This window comes from Oncorhynchus keta, unplaced genomic scaffold (assembly GCF_023373465.1).
Source record: "Oncorhynchus keta strain PuntledgeMale-10-30-2019 unplaced genomic scaffold, Oket_V2 Un_scaffold_984_pilon_pilon, whole genome shotgun sequence".
In the NCBI taxonomy this organism is placed as follows: domain Eukaryota; kingdom Metazoa; phylum Chordata; class Actinopteri; order Salmoniformes; family Salmonidae; genus Oncorhynchus; species Oncorhynchus keta.
In genome coordinates, this window is record NW_026291019.1 from 27,272 (window position 1) to 32,955 (window position 5,684).

Sequence of the window (5,684 nt, forward strand, 5' to 3'; positions counted from 1 at the left end):
GTGTATTTCCAGGAGATATTATTCTCGTGTAAAAGACACAAGTAACTGCCAAAATAAAGGAAACAATATTATGAAGTGTGTTAATAGGGCATTGGGCCACCATGAGCCATTAGAACATCTTCAGTGCGCCTTGGCATAGATTCTACAAGTGTAGGGGACGCGACAGTTCTTCCACCAGAAATACCATCATTTGGTGTTTTTTTGTTGGTGGTGGAAAATGCTGTCTCAGAATCTCTCATAAGTATTGAATTGGGTTGAGACCTGGTGAATGACACACACACACACACACTTTAAATCACCTATGCTCCTTTGAGACCCCTCTTACAAATCACTAAAATCTCTTCTAGTCATGGTAGGCAAAATAATGGTCAACTGGGTAGTTTTCTACATGACCCTAGCCATGATGGGATGTTAATTGCTTAATTAACTCATATTCACTTTCTCTCTCTCATGTACTTCAATGTTTCCTTTATTTTGGCAGTTACCTGTATATCTCAATAGCTGGATATCATAGGGGTGCTGATACAGCTGACACACGCCATATTACCAAACTTAATTATGACGGATGTTATTTACACATTATCCACTCAAGGCTACGATGATGTGAGTTATTATCCTCTGTCCCAAATGACCCTACAGAGTGCACTACTTTTGACTAGAGCCCTATAGGCCCTGGTCAAAAGTAGTGCGCTAAATAGGGAATAGGGTGCAATTTGGGCTGCAGCCATTGTCTGTGTGTGTTTCATCTGCCACCAGCGGCATCACTGATGAAAAGGGTTTTCATCCCACATTAAAACACCACTGACACACAGTTTAAACTATGGACAGGGCTGTATAGGCTGGCTACAGCTGAGGTTATTCTTGAAAATATAGGCCTACGCACACGGGCAGACAGACAGATGACACACAGGGTTTGTGAGGAGGAGGGGTAGTGATGGAAGAGGGGGTAAGGATTGAGGAGAGTTAGGGACGGGCAATACAAGCCACCTTGGTATACAATGTGCAGGGGCAATACTTTCTACGACAAAATAAAAAGTTACAGACTGCAGCTTTAAACATGCACTTTTCCAGTGTTTTACTGTTCAAATAAGACATTTCTTACAGAACATTTTCAGGAAAAAAGAGACAAGACACATGGTAATGGATAATTTGTCTCCAGCACGTGGGGGCAGCAGTCCCAAGAGAAGACCCTGCTTCTGCGTGGCGCTGCCCGTTAGCCACTATTTATTTACAATTCACAAAGTAATACAGGAAGAAGTTTCTCTTTCAATACAGATCAATCCTCTTCTCTAGCTTTTCCTCATTTTCATCACATCAAATTCACCCATCCCCAGTTCTTTCAGTCTTTGGTTTCCACTCCCAAACATGGCATACGGCAGGAAACACTCCTACATTCAGTTCTCTTTTCTCTCAGCAACTCCTTTAAAGGGGACGTTCAGTATTTTAGGAGCTAGCGGTGGCTAAAGTTGGCTGACGTTTGTAGTGGCTGTTTAAAAAGCCCTGAAGCATTGATAGGTTTCTTCTGGCCCATAGACTACTTTCAGGATGAGAAGCCATCTGACAAAGTTGTAAAATAGTGAACTTCCCCTTTAAGTTAATTGTTAACATATTCAAAACGTTGTTCGCTACTTGTGTATTCAGTATGTTGTAGTATGTTGTTTCTACCTATAGGTTCTATAGGGTGCCGTTCTGGGTGGCAGTTTCTACCTATAGGTTCTATAGGGTGCCGTTCTGGGTGGCAGTTTCTACTTATAGGTTCTATAGGGTGCCATTCTGGGTGGCAGTTTCTACCTATAGGTTCTATAGGGTGCCGTTCTGGGTGGCAGTTTCTACCTATAGGTTCTATAGGGTGCCGTTCTGGGTGGCAGTTTCTACCTATAGGTTCTATAGGGTGCCGTTCTGGGTGGCAGTTTCTACCTATAGGTTCTATAGGGTGCCGTTCTGGGTGGCAGTTTCTACCTATAGGTTCTATAGGGTGCCGTTCTGGGTGGCAGTTTCTACTTATAGGTTCTATAGGGTGCCATTCTGGGTGGCAGTTTCTACCTATAGGTTCTATAGGGTGCCGTTCTGGGTGGAAGTTGCTACTTATAGGTTCTATAGGGTGCCGTTCTGGGTGGTAGTTTCTACCTATAGGTTCTATAGGGTGCCGTTCTGGGTGGTAGTTTCTACCTATAGGTTCTATAGGGTGCCGTTCTGGGTGGTAGTTTCTACCTATAGGTTCTATAGGGTGCCGTTCTGGGTGGTAGTTTCTACCTATAGGTTCTATAGGGTGCCGTTCTGGGTGGTAGTTGGTTAGTCTATATGAGGGGGATATCCTGCCAAGTAATCGATTACAAGGATCCAAAATTCCCCTAACTTCCCAAAAATGCCAAGTTTTCCAACAGGTCATTGTTGGGGATTCAGGATGCCCTGCTTTCCCCCCTATTGATTACAGGAACATTACTGGATAAACTGAGAATTTTGAAAAGTTCCCAGAATTTTTCAACCATAATAATGAAGGAACCTATATATTAAAATCTTCACTTATCAGGTCGGTTCCAGAACACTTGGCTGAAACTCTACTCCTTTACAGATAGAATGAGTTGATCTAGGATAAGAGTAGTCCTACTCACACGTGTTCTTCTCTGTGATAATATGGCTTAGAAATGAAGGGTCCAGCAGGACTTTGTATTTGTGCGTTTGACTCATGGCGGCTGATTCGAAGGCCGTGTGTACGTAGTAAATGTTGCTAAAAGTTACCATAGGATAAGTAACCACATGTGTATAAGTTACTATTTAAAATGATTAGTTACCATAGGATAAGTAACTACATGTATGTAAGTTACTATTTAAATGATTAGTTACCATAGGATAACTGTAAAATGACTATAAGTTGCTATTTAAAGTGATTAGTGGTCAGGTTCTGTCCCAAATGGCATGTAACTATATAAATGACTTTTGACCAGATCCATATGAGCCGTGATCAAAAGTAGTACACTAGATAGGGGTTCTGTCCCAAATGGGACATTACACCCACTCGCAAGGGAAAGGTCTTCTGACCAGATCCCTATGAGTCCTGATCAAAAGTAGTACACTATATAGGGGCCAAGATGCCATTTGGGACATTACACCCACTCGCAAGGGAAAGGTCTTCTGCTCCCTGTGGGTCCTGGCCAAAAGTAGTGCACTATATAGATGCCATTTGGGACACTACACAATCTCAAGGGAAAGACCTTCTGCTCCCTGTGGGTCCTGGCCAAAAGTAGTGCACTATAAAGGGGATAGGGTGCCATCTGAACCAAACCCCATAAATCTCAAGTCTGGTAGACTGGAGGTGTAGCACACCCTCCTACCATCCTCAAAGGTTCTGTCTCAAATGGCACATTATTCTCTATATGGTGTCCTAGCGCTTTGCACTCAGTGTTCTAGCGCTTTGCACTCAGTGTTCTAGCGCTTTGCACTCAGTGTTCTAGCGCTTTGCACTCAGTGTTCTAGCGCTTTGCACTCAGTGTTCTAGCGCTTTGCACTTGTTCAGCGCTTTGCACTCAGTGTTCTAGCGCTTTGCACTCAGTGTTCTAGCGCTTTGCACTCAGTGTTCTAGCGCTTTGCACTCAGTGTTCTAGCGCTTTGCACTCAGTGTTCTAGCGCTTTGCACTCAGTGTTCTAGCGCTTTGCACTCAGTGTTCTAGCGCTTTACACTCCTATTTGATTTATTTCTCTCTTCCTCATTCAGTCAGCCACATCCACACACAGTCAACTCCAATGGGTTAAGTTGAACATTTCAAGTCAAAATACTCATATTCCTCAATGTCTACATACAGGCGGAGAAATACGTGAACACAAGCCCAGTCACTATCTCAAAGATGGAAAAGGCAGTTATTGTTTTAAATAGCATTGCATGAAAGCATTTCTGGTGAATTTAATTCCCATTTCAGAATGCTAGACGTTAATCTAAATATAGCCCAGTGGTAGTCGTGACTATAGATATATCCTTAATGCTGAATCCACTGACTCCAGTAATCACACAATACAGAGGTCTTCACTTGGTCTACGTCCCCATGACCTCACCTTCCTCCCAAAGTGTGCCCTTGTTCACTTCCCTTCACTGGTTTGAAAGGAAATGACTGGTATAAGAAACACGGTGGAAACTAGCCCATTCCTCCACCAACCCAATACTATTAGATTAGTGGGAAGTAGTGAACGAGTGCACATTTGCAGGAGAAAGTAGATATTATTGGGGCTCTTTTAGATCTGTCCATAAAGTCAATGGAGGAGGGAGGTCGAGACTCAAAGCCCCTAGTGGTTATAGTAGGGAAATGCAGAAACATAATTCTAATATATACAGTAACTGGACAGTTTATTAGGTACATCACCTCATTCACCAAAATGGATCGCTCCTACAGACAGTGAGTAACGTGGCTGTGGCTTGCTATATAAAGCAGGCAGACAGGCATTCAGTTACTGTTCCATTGAAAGTTAGAATGGGCAAAACGAGTGACCTAAGCGACGTTGAGCGTGGTATGATTGCTGGTGCCAGGTAGGCCAGATCCAGTATCTCAGAAACCTCTGCCCTCCTGGGCTTCACACCAGACAGTCTAGGGTTTACCGAGAATGGTGCGACAAACAAAACACGTCCAGTCAGTGGCAGTACCGCGGGCGAAAACAGCTCGTTGATGAGAGAGGTCAAAGGAGAGGGGCAAGAATGGTGCAAGGTAACAGGCAGGCCACAAACAGACACATAACGGAGCAGTACTACAGTGGTGTGCAGAACATCATCTCAGACACACAACTTGTCGGTCCTTGTCACTGATGGGTTATTGCAGCAGACGACCACACCGGGTTCCACTCCTATCTAAAAACAACAGGAAGCAGCTCCAGTGGGCACACCATCACCAACACTGGACAATTTAGGAATGGAACAACATCTCCTGGTCTGACAAATCCCGGTTCCTGTTGCGTCAAGCTGATGGCAGAGTCAGAATTTGGCGTATGCAGCACGAGTCCATGGACCCATCCTGCCTGGTGTCACCGGTACAGGCTGGTGGCGGTGGTGTACTGGTGTGGGGAATGTTTCCTGGCACACCTTAGGTCCCTATATACCAATTGAGAAAATAACTTTTCCGACACCTTGTAGAATCCATGCCCCAAAGAATTCAGTCTGTTCTGGAGGCGAAGGGAGTCCGACCCGGTACTAGATGGGTGTACCAAATAAACTGGCCAGTGAGTGTATATTTGAATTAAAGTGCCATGTAAAGTATGTCTATAATAAACTATGTGAAAGATGGGGACTTGTTCTCTTATGTGAGAGGATAAGAGGAGGTCAGGTGTAGATGGGACACAGCTTTTGGCAACAAAAACAAAACTTCACTTTTGCTAACCCTTACACTTTTCCTAACCTTAACCTAATTCTCCTGAACTGCTACGACAATTCTCCTAACCTGCTGAGTAAGTTCTAAACCTGCTGTGTAAGGTGAATTTTGACAAAAGCTGTATCTCTTCTAGTCAAAAATACTAGGGGGGGCTTTTATTTCCTGGGTAGTTTAGAAGGTCAGAGGTCAAATGGTTAGAGGTGGGGTTACTGTGGGGTGGTTATAGAGTTAGATAGAGGGGGAACTTGGCCCAAAGATAGGAGCTGAGCCCTCTAGTACATATCTATGGGGGTGGGTTCCTTGGGGACATTTTGAATGAAGGTCTTCCCTCCCTCT

The 5,684-nt window shown here is 44.0% G+C and overlaps 2 long non-coding RNA genes across 9 annotated transcripts; one reads left to right on the plus strand and one right to left on the minus strand.

Moving 5' to 3' along the window:
* Nucleotides 1-1,138: 1,138 nt before the first annotated feature.
* Nucleotides 1,139-2,848, minus strand: LOC118375593 (uncharacterized). Of its 8 annotated transcripts, none has more exons than XR_008135794.1 (2): nucleotides 2,254-2,848; nucleotides 1,139-2,043 (listed from the first exon to the last, which is right to left on the minus strand). It is a non-coding gene; the product is annotated as an uncharacterized LOC118375593 (long non-coding RNA). The 8 variants fall into 8 exon arrangements; XR_008135791.1 differs by having other exon boundaries at nucleotides 1,139-1,959; nucleotides 2,212-2,848; XR_008135790.1 differs by having other exon boundaries at nucleotides 2,212-2,848.
* Nucleotides 1,571-2,239, plus strand: LOC127929690 (uncharacterized). Its single transcript, XR_008135795.1, has 3 exons — nucleotides 1,571-1,713; nucleotides 1,756-1,965; nucleotides 2,092-2,239. It is a non-coding gene; the product is annotated as an uncharacterized LOC127929690 (long non-coding RNA).
* Nucleotides 2,849-5,684: the final 2,836 nt, after the last annotated feature.